This window comes from Vombatus ursinus, unplaced genomic scaffold (assembly GCF_900497805.2).
Source record: "Vombatus ursinus unplaced genomic scaffold, bare-nosed wombat genome assembly UNPS02014786.1, whole genome shotgun sequence".
Taxonomy (NCBI): domain Eukaryota; kingdom Metazoa; phylum Chordata; class Mammalia; order Diprotodontia; family Vombatidae; genus Vombatus; species Vombatus ursinus.
The window spans coordinates 5,134,173-5,158,883 of record NW_020954564.1 but is presented as its reverse complement, the minus strand read 5'-3'; the positions used below and the strand labels follow the sequence as shown (position 1 = coordinate 5,158,883).

The 24,711-nt window shown below is 40.8% G+C and overlaps 1 protein-coding gene across 2 annotated transcripts in view; it reads left to right on the top strand.

Moving 5' to 3' along the window:
- Positions 1 to 24,711, top strand: part of LOC114047046 (astrotactin-2) — a 1,078,351-nt gene that overhangs the window by 178,929 nt on the left and 874,711 nt on the right. The window lies entirely within an intron of this gene.

The window sequence follows — 24,711 nt, the reverse complement described above, 5'->3', positions numbered from 1 at the left end:
GTCCAAACCCTCTCATTTTACAGGGGTGGAAACTAAGGTACATAGAGGTTAAGTGATTTTCTCAAGGTCACAAAGGTAGCAAATGGCAAGGCCTGAGTTTGAATCCCAGAACTCTGAGAATTCTTTCCATTATACTATGCTTAAAGACCACCTCCCTAAAAAAAAAAAAAAAAAAGGCTTCTCTTTACTCTGCTGCCTTACAAGTGTGTACTGGGGCTTCCTCTGCTCAAACCTCAAATTCAATTTAGTCCAACAAGCAGTGATTAAATGATTACTGTGTGCAAGGTACTGAGCTAGTTGCTTGGAATACCAAGGCAAAAAAACAAAAATCTTTGACTTTGAGGCGATTACATTCTGTAGGGGGGAGGGAAGAGGGAAGGACACAATAAGAACACAAGTAAATGAATACAAAATATAGGAATGGAGATGGGATAGACACGTGGTTTCATTAGTATAAAAAACTCTCAGATGTAGAAACACCTTATACCAATGTAGATTTTCTTTTCTCTGAAATTTAGAGTTTCCTGGAGCATTGAGAGGTTAAGTGGCTTCCCCAAGATCACACAGCCTGTATGTGTAAGAGATATGACTTGAACCTAACTCGGAGGCCAGTTGTCTCCCCACTATGCCAGTTTCTCTATACATGCTAATTATATATACAAAGTAAAGTTATTCACAAGGGGGGAGAGGGGGAGAGAGAGAGAGAGAGAGAGAGAGGGAAGGAGAGAGAGAGAGAGAGAATAAAGGGAATAAGTGCTAAGATCTGGGGGATCAAGAAAGGCTTTATGTAGTTGGTGGGACCTGAGTTTTGCCAAAAGTCCCTTTGCATCTTTCTCAAGGAGTTACATTGTATGACTTCAGAAGATCCATCATTTCATGTATGAGTTGTCCCTCCACTGAAATAGGTTGCAATCGTTCCACTGAAATTGGTTGCAATTGTTCCACAATTTAATAACATTTTATGGCCAAAAACATTTATCATTTGGCAGTCAAGCTTCTGGTAGCCAGTTTCTCAGAATTTTGAGTCATAGACATCTCTTATTGTTTTTCAGTCATTTCAGCCAGGCTTAACTCTTTGTGACCCCATTTGGGGTTTTCTTGGCAAAGGTACTGGAGTGGTTTGCCATTTTCTTCTCCAGCTCATTTTACAGATGAGGAACTGAGGCAAACGGGATTAAGTGACTTGCCCAAGGTCACACAGTTAGTAAGTGTCTGAGGCTGGATTTGAACTCAGAAAGATAACTCCAGGCCCAGCACTGCACCCCCTAGCTGCCACTATAGACATCTAGCCTATTGCATTTCCAGTTTGTTAATACTTAATGGATCTGTTACTGAACTGGCTTAGACTTTGAGAACCTCAGGTCACCTCTGACCATTAGAGGGTTTTGGTGGAGGTTATCCCTCAAGTTCCCTGATGATGGGGGTCAAACTTTTCATCTCTAGTCGTACTGTGCAAACACTAAGTCCTGTACACAGTAGGTACTTACAAAATGTTAATTCACTTAAATTGAATAAAATCTGTCTCCCAGATAATGATTGTTGGGGTTGGGAAATAGGAGTAGGAAAGGAGGAAAGAAGAAAGATACAGTTTCATTTTTTTTTCAGGAAAGAAAAATATTATGCTGAATCTGGCTTTCTGCTCTGGGTATTTGGAATCAGAATAGCTGGGATTCCCAATTCCCTTAATTAATAATAACTCCATTTCTTTGTGTTTATGTGTCAGGTTTTTCAAAGAAATATTGAGCACATTCAGCACACTCCAGTCACTCCTCCACATATCTTGATCTACCCTGCAGGTATTAGGATGTACTTATAATAATAGCATTAAATTGTGCTATTATAAATGTTTTGGGGTTTGCTTGGTACTGGACCTTCGTTTTTATTGCTGTAAGGGATTCTTGGTGAAGAAAGACTCTCTGCCAGTGCAGATTGGTACCTGCTTTGCAATTTATTATCCTAGAGAGAGTTCTCTAGGGCATTGAGAAGTGAAGTGACTTGTCCAAGCTCCTACAGCCTGTGTATGTAAGGCTCTAAATACTTATAAAATGTTTTCTGTAAAATAATATTCTGGAATAGGTAGGGCAAATATTATATACCCCTCTTTTTTTAAACAAAAGAATATGCCTCATGGAATAAAGAAAGAGGAAGAAAGGAAGGAAAGTTATTAAATACTGTGCTAAGCACTGGGGCACAAATAAAAAAGTAAGCCAATCTCTACTCTCACTGACTACATACTTTAATGAAGGCTATAACATTTAGAGATTTTAGCTGCAAGTCAGATGGAAACATCCAGAGATTCTTAACAGTGAAACAGCAAAGTGGGTGGAAATGTATCATTTTTAATGGCATTTCCTTGAATAAAGCCATATTTGTTTCTGATATTGAAACAATCAGTAGTGCCAAGGATACTGGTGGTGAGAACTTTATTTTATAGGTCTGTGGTAGCTGTGACTGCTGAGGAGGTGGGGGACTGTAGTACCTGCAGAGGCAGTTGACAAGTCTTGGTGGCATTACTATTCCTGAGGCTCTTGTGCTTACATGCCCTGAGGTGGCAATTGATGGGAGCTGGTGCTGGGGGTGGCAGGGATAGTGAGCCCCTTCTCCACAAGAGTTGCTCCTCTTTATGACTGTGGGGCCAGTCTATAAGAAGGACCAGTGATCTGGGGGACACTGAAATTCCCAGAGCTTTTGAGCTCTGGATCCTGGTCTGTCTCTAATGGAGTCTAAGGGAGGTGAAAGTTGAGGTGGCATCAGTGATTTGACCTGTCTGGCACAAGTGAAATTACTGTCTCTCCAAGAGCAGATTTGGTGAAGTAGGGAAAGGGTTGGATTTTGTAAATCCTGAATTTACTACTTACTACCTGTGACCTCTCTGGGCCTCAATTATTTTATCTTCAAAATAAGAGGTTTAAACTAGTAGTACCAGAGGTCCATTCTAGCTCTAAATCAATAATCCAATGAATCTGAGCCAGAATTCTAGCCCAGGTCTTCTGATTTTAAATCCACCCTCCCCCACATTATACCATATTACTATTTTCTTGAGTTATTGATCATTGATTAATAATTTCTAATAATACTAGCTAGCTTTTTATAGCACCTTAAGGTCTGCAAAGCACTTTACAAATATTATCTTATTTTATCCTTACGATGACTCTAAGGTATAGGTGTTATTATTACCTCCATTTTATAGAAGAGGAAACTGAGGCAGATAGAGGTTGTGACTTGCATAGTATCATGTAGCTAGCAAGTGTCTGAGGCAGTATCTGAATGCAGATCTTCCTCACTGCAAGCCTAACATTCTAGCCATTATACCACCTAGCTGCCCACTACAACAGTACATGTTCTATATTCTGGGCAGCTAGGTGGTTCAGTGGATAGAACTCATGGTCTGGAATCAGGAAGACCTAAGTTCAAAATTGGCCTCAGACACATACTAGCTGTGTGGTTCTGGGCAGTCACTAACCCTCAGTTTCCTCATCTGTAAAATGAGCCTGGAGAAGGAAATGGTGAATCTCTTCAGTATCTTTGCCAAGAAAACCCAAAAAGGGGTCACAAAGAGTCAGATATGATTGAAAGAACTGAACAACAGCAACAACAACAACTGTCATAGTAAGACAAGAATTCCTGTTTAGAGAACCGTCCTTTTGGAGACTCATAGTGCTCTTGTCCCACCCCTGAAGGCAAAGGACCTGTCTCTTGCTTGATTGGCTTTTTTGTCCTGTAGCTCCTTTGGATTGGGGTCATTCATAATTATCCTTATTAACCCTCTCAGGGAAGAATTGAAGTAGCAAGAGGTAATGAGTACAGCACTGGACTTGGAGTCAAGATTTAAGTTCAGATCCACTCCTCAGAAGCTTACTAACTGTGAGACCCAGGGCAAATCATTTAATCCCTCAGTACCCCAGGTTCCTCATGTAAGATGAGCATGTTGATGACCTCCAAGGTCTCTTCCAGCTTCCAAATTGTGAGGCTCTGTGGCTTGCTTTCATCTCCCTCCTGTCAGACTTCTCTGATCCCGTTTACCTGTCTGGCACTCTGCCTGTTGTCTGTCCCCCAAATACTGTGGTGCTAGGTCCAGTGGCCAGAACATCCTATGCTGCTTATCTTTAGGGCTCACTGATGCTGGTCCCTGCTTATCTATTATCTTTTGGCATACTTTGCTTACTCCCTAGCTACCTTTTCAGGCTCCCTTGTAATGCCTACTGCTTTAGCCTACCTTCATGCACTTCCGCTGTGTTTTCACCTTAGTAGTCTCTGGGTTAATGACTACCACTAATTCCCTTAATTTTCTCTTTGTACCCCTTCCTCCTCCCAACAAGGAGCTTAGGCATTAACTGGGGTAAAAGCAGAACTGGACCTCCAGGAACAGAAATGCAAATGCAAATGGGCTAGCTTGAAACCAGGAAACCTAGTATTAGCTGAAGGGGTCCTGCTAACTAGAGGAGAAAAGTAAAACAATGAGTAACCCTGTTTGGGTCTAAGTTGAGTGTCAAGAGATGTAGCTGCCTGGTAACAATTTGAAATTGAAATGGGGTATGATTGGGTGGAAAGCACTCGGCCTACATTAACACCCAAAGAGATTCTCTGGGTCTGATTAAGCTGCAGATTCTGCCTGGCCCTCTCCCGGAGATTCATCATTATTCATGTCAGCACTGGGCCTGTCAGGCTCTCTCCACCACCAAAATTAATGAATTGAACTCTATGACCCATGAGCTCTATGGGATGAGACTCTGTAAGTCAGCACAAGGCCATCCTGGAGCTACAGTGATCCTTCAAGCTGCAGGGCAGTTTCCTCCCTTCCCCTCCTCTCCTCCCCTTCTTCTCACTGCTCTCCTCTGTCCAACTGCTGAACTGAAGTAGCAAGAGGGCAGAGAAAAGAGAAAAACCCTGAGGCTAGGGCAAGAAGCCTGGGGGGAGGGTGGGGGGATTGGAGCAGTAGAAAGGGAAAACTGGAGTGTGATTTTAGTTCTTAGACTGTTAAGTCACAGCTCTGATCATTAGAATTAGATGGAACCTCAGAATATAGGTTGTTGGAGCAGGAGGGGAACTTTAAAACAGCACAATACAGTGGAAAGAGCACTGACTGGAGTCAAAGGACCTGGGTTCAGATCTCCCTTCTGAAATGTATTGACTCTATTTCCTTGAGTAAGTCACCCTGAACCTGCAGATCATCCTCACTACAAGCCTAACATTCTAGACATTATACCACCTAGCTGCCCAGACTGTAGAACATGTATTGTTGTAATGAGCAGCTAGGTGGCTCAGTGGATAGAACTCTTGGTCTGGATTCAGAAAGACCTAAGTTCAAAACTGGCCTCAGACACTAACTAGCTGTGTGATTCTGGGCAAAGTCACTTAACCCTCTTTACCTCAGTTTCCTCATCTGTAAAATGAGCTGGAGAAGGAAAATGGAGGAGTTGAATTAGGCGGCTTCTGAGATCCCTTCCTGCCCTAGAGCAAAGAACATAGACTATTAGAGCTCAACAGCGCCCCAGAGGACTTCTAAAACAACTCCTGTAAAAAATCAGGGGAGCCTGGGGAGAAGCAAAGTGGTCAAGGTCATACAATACAGCAAGTACAGCAAGTTAGTGGCAGAAGCAGGTCTAGAACCCGGGTCTTGTGACATGTGACTTCCACTCAAGGTTCTTTCCACTACACTGACTACTAGAAAGGGAAGAGGCGCCCAGAAAGATGAGATAGACAATTCCTGAAAACAAGGAGTCAGAGGGTGGGGAGAGTAGGAACAGTTTCAGTCCTTAAGGACCTCTTGACCTCAGCTAGAATTTTAAACTTCTAGCTACCAACAAGGTGAAAGCTTGGATTGTTGACTAAGTCCAACCACCTCTTATAATCTTTTCCAGACTCTAAGAGAACATGTTTGGAGGGAATACATGGGTGGGAGGAGTAAGGATGTGAAGAGAGCATGAATTTAATCTCTGAAATGCTGACTGAAGTGTGGCAATCAGTGTTATTTATCCTAGCTCTCCAGAAGAAGTGGGGATCTCAGGAAATGGTTGATGACTATACCACCACTTACCCAATTCTGTTATGCAACTGGGCAATTCTACCTGATGCACAACTGAGCTTTATGTGGTCAGTCTGGGTGGCATGAGAGCTGCTACAAGGATAGTGCCTGCCTCCCTTCCACATGTAGTACAATTGTTCACTCAGGGTCTCCTTTAAGGCAACATTGATGCTAGAATGTATCCATCTTTCAAGTGGTGGAGAATTTTAAAACAAGGAGGGGTCAAAAAGCTTGCAATATTGGAACTGGAATGAGCCTTAGAGATCATGTAGTGTAACCCCCTCATTTTATAGAGGAGACAATGAAGAGCAGTACAATGACATTTCTAGGGTCACACAGCAAAACAGTAGCAGAAATCCCAGATTTCTTAACTTCCATTCCCTTTCCAATATGCAAGGTCATATCCTCTTAGAGAACAACGCAGGGCTCTGTATATTTAATTTTAGAAAGTGGGGTGCTGGGGGAGATAAAGCAGGCAAAAGCAGCGACACGGTCTAGACACTGCTCTCACAGGAGTTTGCTTCCTATTTCTATAGGCTGGTAACCACAGTCTCTTCTCTCTTCACCTCACCTCTCCTCTCCTCTCCTCTCCCGTCTTCTCCTCTCCTCTCCTCTCCTACCTTCTCATCTCCTCCCTTTTCCTTTCTTCCTTTCCCCTCCTCTCCTTTCCTTGCCTATCCTCTCCTCTCCTCTCCTCTTCTCTTCTCTCTTCTCCTGTCCTCCCTTCTCCTCTCCTTTCCTCTCCTCTCCTCCTTTCTCCTTTTTTTACGTGCTTGCCGTGCTCACAGCCCAGTGGAAAGAAGTCATCAACACCTTCCCCAGTGGAGATAGAAGAAGAAATCACTTCAGGGCTCTTTATGAAGACTGCTTGTTCCAGCTTCAAATCATTTCCCAAAGGGCCTAGTGCTACTCAACCTGACTAGCTGCACAGAAATGCTCCTTGGAGAAATCTCATACATATTGAGGGCCATGGAAGAGAAAAATGATCAGAAGCTGTGCCTGTGGAAGAGAGTGGAGCAGGCCAGTGAAGGGACAGATCTTTGGCACTATGGCAAAGACCTATGTAGAATTTCCAGGGGAGTCAAGCCGCTGTTTCCTTTCCTACTCTTATCTCCTTCAGAAATGAATATGTGGGGTGTAATGAAAAGAACATTTTTTTGAATGAGAGTTTTCAAATCCTAGTTTCTTCACAAAATTTCTCAAGATACAGATACATCCTCTTCTCTATGCCCACATAGCCCCCCTCCCCTTAGTTCAAGCCCTTTTCACCTCATCCTAGACTATTATAATAGCTTCTATCTAATTGCTATTCCTACTTCTTTAAGACATTCCCCAGTTCAATCTATCATCCAAACAGTGGCCAAAGTGATTTTTCTAAAGCACAGGTCCAACCATATCACTTCCCTACTCAATCGACTCTAATGGTTCCCTAGCAACTCTAGGATCAAATATAAACTTTTCTGCTTGGCATTTCAAACCTTTCACAACCTGGCCCCAATCTATTTTTCCAGCCTTGTTACATACAATTTCCTTTCACACACCTATGGTTCAATCAATCAGGACTTTTCCCATGGCACTCCATTTCCTGTCTCTGTTTTTGCACTGGCTGCTTTGCCCCCCCCCCCATTGCTTGGAATGTAGTTCCCACTTACTGTCACCTCTTTAAATCTCTAGATCCCTTAAAGACTCAATTCAACTGCCACCTTAACATGAAACCTTTCTTGATCTCCATAGCTACTAGTACTAAGCCAAATCTCCATGTATCTATTGCATATATAACTGCATATGTACTTGTCCATAGCCAGAGAGAATATAAGCTCCTTGAGGGCAAGGACTGTTATACTTTTGTCTTTGTATCCCCAGTAACTAGCATAGCACTTGGTACAAAGCAGGCATTTTATAAATGCTTGGTCAATAATAACCAGAATTTCTATAATGACTTTATAAAGTACTCTCAATAATCCGGTGAGATCCATAGCACAAGCCTAATTTTCCCCATTTTTTTGAAATGTAGAAACTGAGGCTCATCAAAGTCAAGTCATTCATTAAAAGATTACATAATAGTAAGTGTGGATCTAGGACTTGAAGCCAGGTCTCCAAATTTCAGCACTGGGGTTCTTTCCACTATGCTGTGCTGTCTCCAGAGAAATGTATGACAGAACATTAAGTCCTATGTGATATGCTTCTTTGCAGTTCTCACCAAGAGGGGCCTATAGGGAAGTCAAGATTTCTAAGGTTCTTTCTAACTCTGAGATCCTATGAGTCTCTGTACCTGGCCGTGGGCCCAAATGGACCTCAATTCAATAAACATTTATTAAGTAGGTACTTAGCAAGGCCCTGTGGTAGGCACGAATAGACAGTCCCTGCTCTTAAGATATTTATAACTTAATGTAAGAAAGGCTCTGTGCTAGAGGGGCTAGTGTGACTACACTCTTCCTTGGTCAGTCCAGAGCACAGTGGAGGATGATGTCCTGTTCTTGGCGTCACATTTTAGGAAAAGGACTACAAGCTGGAGAGTGTCTGGAAGAGGGTAACCACAGTGATGAAGGGCTTTACAATCAGGACAGCTAAGGAGAAATGGAAAGAATGGGAGATATTTAGCCTGAAGAAGAGAAAATTTGCCTGTGGGGAGGGATGGAAGGGAGTGGAGGGGAAATGATAGTTGTCATTAGGTATTTAAAGAGTTGCCTTAGGGAACAATGATTAAACTCACTGAGTAGAAGCATCAAGGTGAGGTAGCAGATAGAATGGTGTACTTACTGTCAGGAAGCCCTAAATTGTCTGTTTCAGATACGTATTTAGCTGTTGGACCATGGGCAAATCATTTAGCCTCTTTCTACCTCAGTTTTTTCACCAGCAAAATGGACATAATAATGATACCTCCCTCCCAGGGTTTTTGTGAGGCTGAAATGAGCTTCCAAAAGCAATTTGCTTTACAAAGCAACAGATTAATGCTTGGTCTTTTTATCGTACTTAGCTCTGGGGAATAGAACTCAGGGATGAAGCTGTAGGCAGGTAGATTTAGGCTAAATATAAGAGAGAACTTCCTATTAATTAGAACTATCTTAAAGTAAAATGGGCTGCTTTGGAATGGTTTGGGTTTCCCTTCACTGGAGGACTTCAAACAAAGACCACTTACCCAATTTGAGGACACATTGTTCAGTTATGAATTGGACTAGACAGCTTCTGAGGTCACTTTCAATTCTGAACTCGGGTGATTACATTTCGTTGTTGTTCAGTCATTCAGTCTCATCCTACTCTTCCTGATCCCACAGACCATACTGTCCTTGAAGTTTTCTTGGCAAAGATACTGGAGCAGTTTGCCAATCTCCAGAGGTTAAGTGACTTGCCCAGGGTCACACAGCTAGTGTCTGAGGCCAGATTTGAACTCAGTTCTTCCTGTCTCCCAGCCCACTACTGTATCCACTGAGTCACCTAGCTGCCAATTATGTATATATATATATATATATATATATATATATGTATGTATGTATGTATGTATTTTATCTTTTTACATTTTACCCAAGCATATATATATACATATATATATATATATATATATTTTTTTTTTTTTTACATTTTTACATTTTACCCAAGCTCAGTTTTTCCCTGTGGTCCTGAGATACCAATGGGCAGGATACTTCCACTGTCCCCTCTGGTCCCCTGGGGTGGCAGTGTAAGTGTTAAAAGAATGTCAGGGAACCCAGCAGAGATGAGGAGGTGGGGAGAAGAGGGGTAAGGGGAATGGCGGGGAGGTCTCCACTGAGTTGACTCTCTCCTGGCCTCCTTAGAACAGTTTGTCCTCATTCTCTCACTGCCTGGGACTATTATATCAAATTGCCTGTGGTAATCTCACAGATCAGCTCTGCCATCTCTAAGACTATCTTGAGCAGAGAGAGGAGAAGAAGCCCTCAGGTGATGCCGGGAATATTAAATCCATCTGTGTTTTGCTTTGCTTCTGGAATTGCAAGCCAGAGACAACAGGGGTGGGCCCACATTGGTAAAAAAAAAGCTTGGTATCAGGGGGTATCTAGGTGGTGCAGTGGATATAGTACCAGCCCTGGAGTCAGGAAGACCCGAGTTCAAATCTGACTGCAGACCCTTACTAGTTGTGTGACCCTGGGCAAGTCACTTAAACCCAATTGCCTAAAAAACAAACACAAATAAAAAACAAACAAACAAAAAAAGACTTGCTAGAATTGTAGGTCCAGCATTAAGGGAATCATTCCCCACTTTAGGATCTGATGTTATTAATTCTCCAAATAGTAAGGCAAAGTGAGAAGTTTGATCTGTGCCATATGATCTTGGAATAGCCACCAGTCACCTTGGCACAGTGTGTTTCAAGATGAGCCAAAATCATGCATGCATTTTAAGCATTTATTATGTGCCCCTCTCGCTGTGCTTGGCACAATTTTTTGACTCATTCAGTCATATTTTTTTTATTCTTTATGGCCCCATTTGGAGATTTCTTGGCAAAGATAATAGAATGGTTTGCCTTTTCCTTCTCCAGCTCACTTTACTGATAAGGAAACTGACGCAAACAGGGTCAAGTAATTTGCCCAGGGCCACACAGCTAATAATTTCTGAGGTCAGATTTGAACTCAGGAAGAGGAGTCTTCCTGACTCCAGGACTGACACTCTATCTATTGCACCACCTAGCTGCCCATTGGCACAATAGGAGATATAAATAAAGATCATATATGGTTGTTCTTCTCATGGAACTTATATTCTACCTGAGAATAATAGACTGGCACACTGAGAAAATAAAAGTACAATGTAGTAGGGGCAGCTAGGTGGTACAGTGGATAGAGCTCTGACCTTGGAGTCAGGAGGACCTGAGTTCAAATCCAGTCTCAGACACATGACACTTAATAGCTGTGTGACCCTGGGCAAGTCACTTAACCCCGACTACTTCACCAAAAAGCTAAAAAAAAAGAAAGTACAATGTAGTATAGGCTATGACCAAAGAAATGCATACCCATAGTCCAGTCCATCTATGAACACATTAGTTGGGTACTTCCTCCAGAGATGTAAGTCACAACCCACCCTGGATTATAGATTTAGATTTAAAGACTAAGAGGCCATCTAGTCCAGATCCTGTATTTTACAACTAGGTTGAATAGTAGATGGAATATTGTACTTGGAGATAGGAAGACCTGAGTTCAAAACCTGCTTCAGGCATTTATTTACTAATTCTGTGGCCCTGGGCAAGTCATGTAAATGCTTTCAACCTCAGTTTCCTTTTTTTGTGAAATGGGGATAATAATATCATATACCTCATAAGATTCTGAAGATCAAATGAGTTGCATGTGTAAAGTGTATTGCAATGGGTATGCATTATGTATGCAATATGTAGTGTGTACTGCAAACTCTAGAGGATTATACAAATATCAGCGATTTTTATTTTAGATGAAGAAACTGAGACTCAGAAAAGTTAAAATGACCCTACCACGGTCACACAGGCAAAAAAAAGTGGACCTGGGATTGGGATCCAAGGCTCTTTCCACCAAATCTTATTATCTGAGTTTCTCCTAAAACATCTGGGGTTCAGAATGACTGAACCGAGCAAATCAAAAAGCATTTATTAATCGCCTAGTACATGCCAAGCATTGACCTAAGTGCTGGGGATACAAATATGAAATCGAGGCAGTTTGGGCCATCTGGGACTTTCTATTCTAATGGTGAGACTGCACAGATGGGGAAAAGATAACCACAGAAGAAATTTAAGGTAGAGAAAATCACAAAGATGGTGAACAGTGAAACAGTACAGCAATCCATTGGCCCTCCCTCTCCCGAGGCAATGGTAGCGGTGACTTAATTACAGTTCTTCAAGCTAGGAGTGGAAAGAAGGAAGGGTGAGCCAGATTATCTAATGTCTCAGTCTTGGGCCTGAGAAATCACTGGACTCTGAGCTTCACCCGCCCAGAAGCCCTTGCCCTTCCCCTGATGTGGCATGAGAAGTGAGCCTGAATGTAACTAGATGAGCAGGCAGGACAGTCTAGAGGGAGTGCTCTTTTATTGTCTGGAGCCTGGGCTGTCCAGAATAAACACCCTCCAGCCATCCATTTTACAGCTGAGCTCCTGATGAAAAGGGCCTGTGGTTAGAGAAGTCAGGAGAGGATTTTCTTTGAAGCAAACAGGTGTTGAGCCTGTTTGGTTCCCTCAGAAACCGATTAGTCAGTGAGTCTGAACTGAGAAGGAGGGGGTGGAGTTTTCTTTTTTCTCTTCTGTCTGTTCTTTCAGACTCTAGGCATGAGCAGTTTTACTATGAGAAGGTGGGGCTTTGAGGACTTTTGTTTCTCAACTCCTGTTTCCCCACTTTATCCAGCCACAGGGAAGGGAGCTCAGTCACAGATGGGAAACCAGGTCATTATGGGAATTTACAGGCATCTATCTCTTAGGGAACTACTATAAATCATGCTAACAATGGCTTGTTAAGAAGGACAACTCTCTAGGTCAGAGGCAAAGGATTATATTGGGAAATGAAAATTATGGAAAATAATAAATAATGTAAATAATAAATAATATTTTTTAAAAATAGTGATGGCTTATATTTGCTATTACTTTCTAATTTTAAAAGCCCTTTCTATGAATTGTTATAACTGGAAGAAACCTTAAAGATCACTTACTCCAAACTCCTTGTTTTATATATGAGAAAGCTGTGGATCAGTAAATCAATAAGCATTTATTAAGTGTTTTCTGCATTCCAACAATTGTCCTAGATGTTGGGGATACAAAGAAAGGCAAAAAATATAGGCCCTGCCCTATCAAAGCTAGGTATACTAGACTTGGAGTCAGGAGGACCTGAGTTTGTTGTTTTCCTTGATATTACTATGGTCATCATATAAAACACACTCCTGGTCTGGCTTACCTGGCTCTGGGTCAGCTCATACACATCTTTCCCAGAATCTCTGAATTCTTCATTTGTTTTTTTCATTTTTTTTTTGCAGCACAATAATTTTCCATTTTGTATATGTACCACAATGAACGAACATATCTAGTTATGCTGTCTGGGCAGAGGAAGGAAGATGCCTCAGCTGCCTAAAGCAAACAAGCAAACAAACTTAGTGAGTACCTGATTAGACATTGCCCAATTGTTTCTAATTTCAGGATTTAGCAGATTAGGATGAGAAGAGAAGCAGCATATTAAGGCCATATTTGTCTCAGAGCCCTCCCAAATTGATCTTTTTTTCAGCATTACCTGTTCTGCCTACAAAGGGAATGAGATCTGACCTCCTCATGTCCTTGACCTATTTCAGCTCTGCTTCTAGCCTCTGGTCCATTACAATTTCCTAGGACAGATGGAGACGGCATCCTTTTCATCTTCTATAACTGCCAATACACAAAACAAACACCTATAAAGGCTGATTCCTGAAAAGAGTCTAATCTGACTCCTCCATTTAAAGATGAGAAAACTGAAGCTCATTGAGATTGTGGCTCACCCCACGACCTAGGTCCCATAGCTGGGAGTCAGTGTGACAATATGTACCTACTCATTATTCACGAGGCAGGGAAGTGGTACAGTGAATAGAATGCTGAGCTTATAGTTAAGGAGACCTGAGTTCAAATCCAGACTCACACACTTACTAGTTGTATGAGCCTGGGCAAATCATTTCACCACTGTCTGCCTCAGTTTCCTCAACTGTGGAATGAGGATAATAATAGCGCCTACCTCCTAGGGTTGTTGTGAGGATCAAATGAGATAATAATTGTAAAACAGAACAGTGCTTGGCACATACAGCCTGGCACATATGAATATTAGCTACTATTAATTATTAATCAACAAGTGTTTATTATGTACCTACAATGCGATAGGTACTATGCTAGATACAGGGGATTAAAAAAAAAAGATTTTTAAAAATGTAGAGATACAGCAGAGCTTTAGTATACAGAGTGCTTGACTTGGAATCATAAAGACCTGGGTTCAAAATCCACCTAATATAATTATTAGCAGTATAACATTGGGCAAGCCACTTTGAACCCCTCTGAGCCTTTCTTTCCTCATTTGTAAAATGGGGGTAGCGCCTGTAGTAAACACATGCATTTATGGTGAGTTTCAAATGAGATAATGTATATAAAACATACTGCAAATTTTAAAGTTCTATAAAAATATCAGTTATTATTTAAAAATAACACATTGAGATTTAAACCCATGCCCTTTGACTTTAATGATTTCAACAATAGACCAGCTTACCATTTTCTATCTAACTTAGTATAAAAGAGGCAGAAAATTTCCCCTTCTCTTTGAGATGGGAGAGTGACAGAAGATAGTAAGTATTAGGGAATCTAGGGTGGAGGAGGAGGGGAAGGGTTTGTTTCAGACATACCTTACTTTAAGAACAATCCACATATGTGCAAATCTAAACTCTTAAATTGAAAGGTAATTATTTCCTTATCTTCTCTTTTCAAAAACATTAAATTTTTAGAAGTTACATTCCACATGAGACTTCAAAACTCAACACAAAACAAGGAGAAAACATTCCTGGGATTAGACATAAATCAATGGGAAAATTCAGTTCAACAAGTCCTGATTAAATTTGGCTAAACAGGATTTTGGTCTCTGCACAAGTGTAAGACGTAAGACCTGCTCTCAAAAGAACTTGCAGTGACATCAAGGAAATATGTGTATGTATACACATACATATATACATCATATGTATATGAACTGTTTATATATTAATATAATACATTTTAACTGCTTTCTGTGTGTATCATATAATATACACAATATATTATATGTACTTATATATAGCAATATATTAATTATATAATATATAAGAAACCATTCTATATTATATATAGAGAGAAAGAATCTAGAATAGAGGAATTCTATATTATATTTCTATATATATAGAGAGAGACATATATACCTATTTATATATATAATATACTTCACATGTGTATATGTATATATACACACATATAATTCATGTGTACTTACATGCTATCTATATCTATCTATCTATATACATGCACATATGAAGCAAATAACAAATAATAATGAATCAAAGCCATTTTGTGATTAAGGGTCAAATGTTAGTGCACACAATAAGCTTTATGAGTTTGTCCAAAGGGGACATTGAGGCCCAGTGAGTTGCTGAAAGTCACAACTAGAAGCAAGCAGAGCCAGATTTCATACAGAAGCCTCTTAAATCCAAACCCCATCCTCTATCTCTTTACCTCTCAGTCTTAGTTTCCTGCTTCATGGACTGGAACAATTGAGAAAGGGATCCTGGAGGAGCTGAGGAATTGAGTTGAGGCTAGAAGGATCTGGACAAATGGTGAGAGAGTAGGGAAGAGGGCTTCATGGTCTAAGTCAGGTGGGGAGACTAAAATGGCACAGGATAAAGAATCTGACTGAGAGTGTTTGAGCCAGAAGGGCCGTTAGAAGTCAACTAGCCCAAGATCCTGATTTTATAGAAAAGAAAACTGAGACAGAAGTGATTTATCCAAGGTAATAGAGACTTCCTTTATGAGCAGTTTCCCAATTCTTACTTTGGTGCTTTTGCCAGGTAAGTGAGAGCTGCCTGTACTGAAAGAGAATCCCAGAGGTATGGTCTGAGTGTCCAGGTCACCTTGTCTTCTCCATGCTTTAAACCCAGTCTTGTTTTCTATCTTGTTCTCAGGCAATGCTGCCTCTTGAATCTCTCTCTTTAGCTCTCCCTAGCTCAGCTTTTCAGAACTGTGCTAAGAGGCTGCCTGTTATAAAAAAAAGTCCAAAAGAGCACTAATTTTGAAGTAAGAAAAATTGAATTTGGGTACCAGTTTTGACACTTATTGTGTGAACGTAGGTCACTTGCTTTCCTTCCCTGTGCTTCATTTCTGTCATGTGAAAAATAGGATAATGATGTTGGTCCTATCTCCCTCACTGGGTTGCTAAGAGGAAAATGTTTTAGAATATATTAAAGTACTATATAAATGTGAGCTATTATTATTATCTTGAAGTCTAATCTCTCCTCCATGCTGAGGAGACCAAGTGTTGGGCAGTGACTCAGGGCAACAGCTGCTTGGAGTGAAGGAGGAGGTAACAATACCATCTGGTGTTGAGGCCAGAGGCTTGTGTTCAACTTGGAATCAGGAGAACTGGGTTTGGATCTAGGCTCCAATACCTAACTGTGTGACCATCCTTATATTTAAAACTAGGAGACCTTAGAAATAATTTATTCCAGGGAATCCTAGCCTGGGGTCCATGATCTCAGCCCCCTCCCACCGCCAAAAAAGAGTCCATGGATAGATTTCAAGAAATCCATGAAATTGGAAAGGAAAAGAAAACATTTTAAATTTTTTTTCAATAACCTCTTAACTGAAATGTAATACTTCCTTCAATTATTTTAAAATATAATTATGAAGAGGAGCCCACAATGCTTTCCCAAACTGCCAAAGTGGGGTTATGATACATGCGCAAAAATTATTAACCTCGATAAGCTGTGTGGTTCAGTGGATAGAGAACTGGGCCTGGCATAAGGAAGCTATGAGTTCAAATCTGGCCACAGATACTTTTCAGGTGTGTGGCCCTGGGCAATTTACTTAACTCTTGTTTGCCTCAGTTTCCTCATCTGTAAAATGATGATAATAATAGTACTTATCTTCCAGGGTTGTTGTGAGGATAGCACAGTGCCTGTCATATAATAAGCACTTATAAATGTTTATTATTATTATTGTTGTTGTTGTTGTCATGTTGTCTTCTATTCTGACCACTGAGGTCCAGTGACTTGCTTAACATTATAATAAGGAGGAAGCAGAACTAGAATTGGAAGCCTTTTGAATCCAAATTTTCTCCTCTATCTCTTTATTTCTCAGAGCCTCAGTTTCTTCATATGTAAATATTGATAATATTTATTCTCCCTACCACACTAAGTTGTTGTGAGCAAAACACCTTATTTTTTAAATTTAGAGTGCTGTCAGAGCATAAAGATTATAGGATTTAGAGTGGGAAAGAGCCTTAGAGGTCATTGAATCCAACCCCATGAATTTACAGATGGAGAAATTAGTCTGAGTGACTTCCTGAGATCACACAGGGCATGTCTGAGGCATGATTTGAACCCATATCTTCCTCACTCCAAATCTAGTTCTTCATGAGCACATTGGTACAGAGCTTAGAAGTTGCTAAAGGACTTGCAGTTTTTTTTTTTCTCCACTAGCTTTGAAATGACAAAGCTTAGCATCTTGTTACAGAGAGCAAGTAGTCAAGATAGGAAGGTACCAGATGGCCCCCATCCTCTGCATCAGCAGCAAACCCAGTGAGCTCCCTCCTCTTACTCTACCTACCCCCTGGGTAGCCTCCTCTGCATTGTTTAAATGTCCCAGAATCTCAGTTATCATAGGAGCCCTGTCTGGCAGGCAGGTAATAAGTATTTATTAAGACCTTATCATGTGCCAAGTACTGTGCTAAATGCTGGTGATACGAATACAAGCAAAAAGGAAGACAGTTCCAGTCCACAAGGAACTTATATTCTAATGAGGGAAGACAACACACACAACATAGCTAAAAAACTGCAGAGGGGGGAAAAGAAGTATCTGCTCTGCCCCGGGGGCATAGTGTCAAAGCCTGAAAGCTCAGAAGAGCCAGTAGGAAAGAAGGTTGTCCAGCCACAATAGGAAGGAAGGTTGGCCCTCCCCAAAATGGAGGAATTCATGAATGGGGGAAGATGGTTGGCATGGTAGAGAGAAGAGAGGCAGCTGAGGAGGTGTGATGTTGAAGACCAGAAAGTCATCTTTGTACCTCCATCACTACTGCCACCATCATCCTCCACTGAATTGAATTGAGGGAGCTAGTTCAGCTGACTTGTTCCAGTTGCAAAAATTGCTAGCTATATATTTGAGTGCTATAGAAATGTGAGACATTATTACTCTGCTACCCCCTCATCTTGAAGATTATAGGCTGGCTGCCTAGCAACCAGATCCCTCACCCCATCCATTTCCCTCTCTATCCCTTCTCCAAGGCTATCCTTGGTGCTCTTTTTTATCCAGATCTTTTTTTTCTTGGATGAATATTTGAATAGCAATCCTTCTTACCATAGTGAAGCTTGCCGTGAGCCCTAGACCCTACCAGTGACAGGCATACAATCCCTTCACCAGTCTTCCCTAACATTGTACATTAGTAGGGGCTTCCTTCCCTCTATCCACTTGCATTTTGTACAGGTGTAGTCAAGGATGTGTGTCTTTACAGCATATACAGAGAAATAATTCATCTTCCAGACTTGCCCTATTATCTCTTCCCTCAGGCACTTTATTCTTTGAGAAGGCTAGAGCCTCTGTCTGGGAGTGGAAGTGTGGGTTTGATTTCAATATTATTTAGACTTCTGTTTAGGGATTCAGCCCTAAAATTCACCAGGCAACATGAAAACTCATTTTCTTCTCCCAGTCATAAGCTTCCCCACTCCAGATGGAAGGTTGCATTCTGGGTCCCCTCTAGAGAAATTCAATTTTGGAACCTATTTCCATCCTCTCTCTGACTTGCCTCTGGCCATCATCCTCTCCTCATCAAACAAAGGGATTAAAGTGACTGCTCCCTATATACAGGCGGACACAGAGGGCCTAGATATAGTCAGAAGACTTGACATTAGTACCGATTTCACCACTTTCTAGCTATGTGGCCATGGGCAAGTTGCTTTGCCTTTCAGAAGCTGTTTCCTCATCTGTAAAATGGGCATGATCACTATAAAATAGAACTTAAGAAGTTGGAATTATGAAAGGAAATAATTGCTCTAAAATACTTTGCAAAGTACTACATGAATGAAAGCTATTATTATGGATGGTGCCTGTCACATTATAGATCCTTCTTAAACATTTGTTGATTGGATGGTTATTATGAGCTGCTCTCTATAAATGCTGTTTTTTAGCCAAAGAGTCTCAGGTTTCTACTTGTTTAGCAACCTCTGGTGCATCCTCTGCTTAACTCTATCAGGGAGCTGAAGGATCATTGAGGTAGTTTCTGTTAAAGCTCAGAAAAGTGTTGTCTAGTGGAAAGAGCTCAGAGCTGCGAGTCAGAAGATACCTTGACAGCGTGAGTTACTCTGGGAGGCAACATGAGCTAGTGGAAAGATCTTGGGTTTCAATGAGAGACGTGGCTTCAAGGAAAAAGGAAGTGATAGTTCTTTTATGTACAGCTCTGGTGAGACTGTACATGGAGACTTCTGTTCAGTTCTGGGTTTTACTTTTTAGAAAAAGACTGATGAGCTGAAGTACATCCAGTGAAGAAGGATGGTCATGATGGTTGAAGGGTCTCAATTTAATGCCATTTGAGGATCAGTTGAACAATTGAGGTTGTTTAACCTGGAGAAAATAAAATTCAGGGAAGTTATGCTAGGACTCAGGGGTAGGAAATCTGCAGCCTCAAAGCCACATGTGACCCTGTAGGTCCTCAAATGCGGCCCTTTGACTAAATCCAAACTTTACAGAACAAATCCCCTTAATAAATGGATTTGTTCTATAAAACTTGGACTCAGTCAAAAGGCCACATCCAAGGACCTAAAAAACCACATGTGGCCTTCAGGTGGCAGGTTCCCCACCCCATGGGAGGTGTTTCCAATTACTTGACAAGTCCTTAAAGGGATACACCATGGTCTTCTTCATAAGGCACAGCAAGTAGCACAGGGTGAAGTTGCAAAGATGCAAAGGTTGTTTCAGGAAATTATAAAACAAAAACAAAAAAAAAAAAAGGAAGGAAGGAAGGACATTTAGAACTGCTCCAAATTAGAATAGGCCAACTTAAGAAGCAATAGCTGAAACAATGTCTAACATTTGTAGAATGCTGTATGGTTTGCAAAGTGTCTTACATTTATTATTTCATTTGATCTTCATAACAACCATGTGGGTAGGTACTCTTATAATCATTTCACAATTGAGGAAATTGAGGCTGATAGAGGTTACATGACATGTCTGAGGTAAAACAGCCACTACATGCCAAAGATAGGATTAGAACTAAGGTTTTCCTGTTTCTGAGGCCAATATTTTCTCCACTATACCACTTGCCTGCCCTTCATTAGGGGGGTGTCTTCAAACAAATATTGGATAATTCCTTTTTTTGGTATGCTGTAGATGAGATTTGTGAAGATGGTGATAGAGGTTGGACTGATTAATGCTTAGGCCCTTTAAACTCTAAAATCTTACGTTCCTGTGAGCATCTGAGGACTTGGAGCCTGAATACAGGCATTATAGAAATTAGTGGTATTAATGTACTTGCCCTATAGTGTCTATTTTAGCTATTAGTGTCTGAATTTTCCCTCTACTGGACTGATGATGATTTCCACTAAGGTGAGGAATTAAATTTAACTAAGCTCTGTGTTTCTCTTGTTCCTCAAACACAATTCCATACAGTAAGAATACATTAATAAATGCTCTGCTGATGAACTAGTGTATCATATTATTCTACCATTTAAACTCTGGGCTATCCCAATCCAATAAGAATTATCTGTCTACAATGTTTCAGGCATAGGGTAAACAAAGAAAAAAATGAAATAGTATTTCCCATAAACAGCACGCGATTATCTGTGCTTGGACTGTGGAGAAAGGAGTCAGAGAGGATACATGTAAACAGACTAGTATATACAGATAATTTAGGAGAGAAAACTGACATTTAGGGTGATCAGGAAAGCCTTTTTATAAGAAGTAACACATTAGCTGAGCCTTGACTGAGGTTATAGAGTCTGTGAAGTAGAAATGAGGAGAGGTACATTCCAGGCAGTTTGTGTAACAAGATGGTAGGTGGAATATCACGAGAGAATATAGAATAAGCTAGTTGAACTTAAATGTGGATTGTGGGAAGGGTGTGATAATATCAGATAAGTATGAAAAGGGAAGCCAGAGCAAGACTGAAAAGCCATAGAAAAACAAAGTATAAGGATTATTTTTTATTCTGGTGGCAATAAAGAACTCTTGTAGGTTATTGAGTGGGAGAGTAACATGATAAGACTTGTTTGTGTTTTAAGAATATTATATTTGGCAATTTGTATAAAGGGGATTGGTGAAGGAGAAATTGAAGCTGAAAATTCCATTAAAAGGTCATTGCAATGATCTGGGCAAGAGGCAATAAAGGCTTGAACTAAATTGGTGGTCATTTGAGTGGAGAGTAGGGAATGGATGTGAGAGATACTATGAAGGTCATTGCAATGATCTGGGCAAGAGGCAATAAAGGCTTGAACTAAATTGGTGGTCATTTGAGTGGAGAGTAGGGAATGGATGTGAGAGATACTATGAAGGTATACTAGACCAGATTTGGCAACTTGAATATGGCAAGGCAAGGAAGGAGCAAGAGCAAGATGACTAGATGACCAAGTATATTGTTTTTTTTCCTCTGTCTTCCTTCTTGACCTCTCAGTAGCATTTGCCATTGTTGATTACTTCCTTTTGCATACTCTCTTCTCTAGGTTTTTGTGACACTATTCTATCCTGGTTCTCTGCCTATCTGTTCAAATGCTCCTTCTATATCCTTTTTCTGGTTCTTCATCCTTGTTATACCTACTAACTACGTATCCCAATGCTCTGTCTTGGACCCTCTTCTCTGTTTTCTCTCTAACATCTCACTTAGTGATCTAATCAGCTCCCCTAAGTTCAGTTATCTTCTCTATACAGATGATTCCCAAATCTATGTGTCCCTAGTCTCTCTGCTGAGCTATAGTCACAACTGTCTCTTGGACATCTTGAATATCAATTAGCCATCTCACTGTCAACATGTCCAAGAGAGAACTCACTATCTCTTCCCCCAAAACCTTCCTTATTCTGAACTTCCCTATTACTGTTACAGGTACCACATTCTACAAGTCGTTTAGGTTTTCAACCTTAATGTCATCTCTGACACTCACTGACCCCACATAAACCGATCTGTTTCCAAGCCTTATCACTTTTTTTTCTGGTAAGGCAATTGGGATTAAGTGACTTGCCCAGAGTCTCATAGCTAGTAAGTGTTGTGTGTCTGAGACTGGATTTGAACTCAGGTCCTCCTGACTCCTGGGCTGGTACTCTATCCACTGTGCCACCTAGCTGCCTTCTAAGCCTTATCATTTCTACCTTCATAATATCTCTTCTACATGCCATCTTCTTTTTACTCATAGAACCACAATCCAAATTGTAGCCCCCATCACTTCTTGCCTGAACTATTGCATGAGATTTCTTTTTAATTAGTCTCTCTGCCTCGTCTCTCCCTACTTCAATCCATCTTACACTCAGCTCTCAAGGTAATTTTTTTTTTGGCAATTGGGGTTAAGTGACTTGCCCAGGGTCACACAGATAGTAAGTGATTTGGTCTGAGGCTGGATTCGAACTTAGGTCCTCCTGAATTCAGGGCTGGTGCTTTATCCATTGTGCCACCTGGCTGCCCTTGAAGGTAATTTTTTTAACTGTAAGTTGACTCACATCGCCCCCTTGGCTAAGTGAGCTCCAGGAGCTACCTTTTACCTCCAGCATCAAATACAAACTGTTTGGCATTTAAAACTCATCACAATCTGACCCCTTCCTACATTTCCAGTCCTCTTAAACTTTACTCCTCTCCATGCACTATACAATCTAGCTGTAGTGGCCTTCTTGAAGTTTGTCAAAAACAACATTTTGTTTCTGAACTCTGAACATGACTGACTCCCTTGGCTGGAATGCTCTGCCCCCTGACAATTGCCTCTGGGTTCCCCATGCTTCCTTCAAGAACCAAGTCAAGCCCTACTGTTGGCAGGGGTTCTTTTCCAGTCCCTCTAGCTGCTAGAGTCTTCTCTGAGATTGCCTTCTATTCACTAGGTAGGTACCTACTTAGCTTTCCCATTAGAACATATACTCCTTGAAGGAAGTACCTATTTTTGTTTTTCTTTGTACATCCAGTGTTTCCCACAATCCCTGGCACAGAGTAACAAAAACGTTGGTTGACTGACTGACTGACTACAAACCTGGGTGACTAGAAAAGTGATGATGCCCTCAATAAAAAATAGAGAAGTCTGAAAGAGAACTAGGTTTAAGGGGAAAGATAATGAATTCTGTTTTGAACAAATTGAATTCAAGATGCTTATTGGAGTGGAGATGTTTGGAATCAGGGCTGAATACCTGGATCTGAGAGTCATGTATCTACTGATGATGAGCAAACCCACAGAAGTTGATATGGTTACTGAGAAAGAATGTTTATGGAGAAGAAAAGAGGACCCAGGAAAGAGGCCTCATAGACCCCCATAGCTAGGGAACAAAGGATGGATGATCACCTAACAAATGACACTGAAAAGAAGAGTCAGACTGGTAAAAGCAGATGTAGGGAAAAAGTACATTTCACAGACTAAGGGAGGAAAGAGGATCCTAAGGGAGGAAGAGGGTGGGTCTTAATTTCCTCTTTTATAAAATAAGAGGTTTGATTGGATGTTCTTCAAGGTCCCTTGTGGAGCCAACGTTTTGTGACTATCTATCTAAGTTTAATGATATGTAACCTGAAACAAATCCTTACACTTTCTTGCCAGTATGGCTCTGCTCAAAGTGTCAACCTTGGAATCAGGGATACCAGGATTTAAGCCTTGTCTCTGACACATGATAGACTTCTCGGTACCTTTGGCAACTTTATTAATCTTCTGGAACTTATATTTACATGTTTCCAACCTGCACTGGTTGAGAGAGTTTCCATATTAAGAATAACCCATACAGATGAAATCACAGGTCCAAACCAAAAATCATCTTTACTGCCTACCTCACCTAGTTGTTGTTGAGTAAAAAATAAAGATAATGGATGTTTACATGCTTTAGTAAAGTAGTATACGATAGAAGGTTGTATGGCATCATTATCATTATCTTATTTGGAGGACATGAATGACTCTTCAAGGGACATATTGACCAAGAAAATCAAATGTACATTGTAGCTAACTAGGTCCCATGCCACATGAGTTTATAGGGTATTTTGGGGGGTGGCTGGAAACTGAGAACTCATGGGCTCAGGGGATCTGTCTGACACATTAAGTATAAGCTGACATGTCTGCCTCTAAAGTGTCTCACTTGGGGAGTTGGCAGAAAGCGTAGGCAGGGACCTGAGTTGACTCCTTCAAGGAAAAAAAGAAAGCATAGTGTGGGTGTGGGGAGGAATGAGAATGGTAGTCTTCTAGGAGGAGGGCCCTCTCCTATTTCCAATATAACAACATGGAGGCCCTGGGGACTAGAGCTTCCAAGAGAAACACCCTTCCTGGGACTAAATCTGCAAATGAGAATTCAGTTTCCAAACTCTTGGAGCTTAATAGGAGAAGGAAGGGTGACTGAAAGATGAAAGATGAGATTGAAAAGGGAAAATGTATCTGTTTACATTCCCCTCTGGCTTTGTGAATTGAAGTTAATAGAGAAAAAAATATATTCCCCTCCCCCCTTCCCCACACCCAAGGGTCCCTAACTTTCACTTTGTTTGTCTTTTCTTTCTTTCTTTTTTTTTTCAAACTAAGTATGTGGGAGTCTTGGATGGGCTTTAGCAACTCCAAGACCTTAAGTCGTAATATTATAATTATCCTCTTTGCTTTTCTTTCTTCTAATTACAATATGTTTTTAAAAAGTAGTATTGGAGGATGACTCATAAACACGCCAGTTTTGAAGAATATAAGGACTTCAGCTCCATGGTCTATTAAACTCAGTGCCTGGGGTATGAAATGGTCATCAGGGGATTGTTTCAAGGAGGCTATACGCCTCGCTCTACATATTGTCGTCCTTAAATGTTAAGCATGTTCTTTGAAGGTAGAATCAGTCAT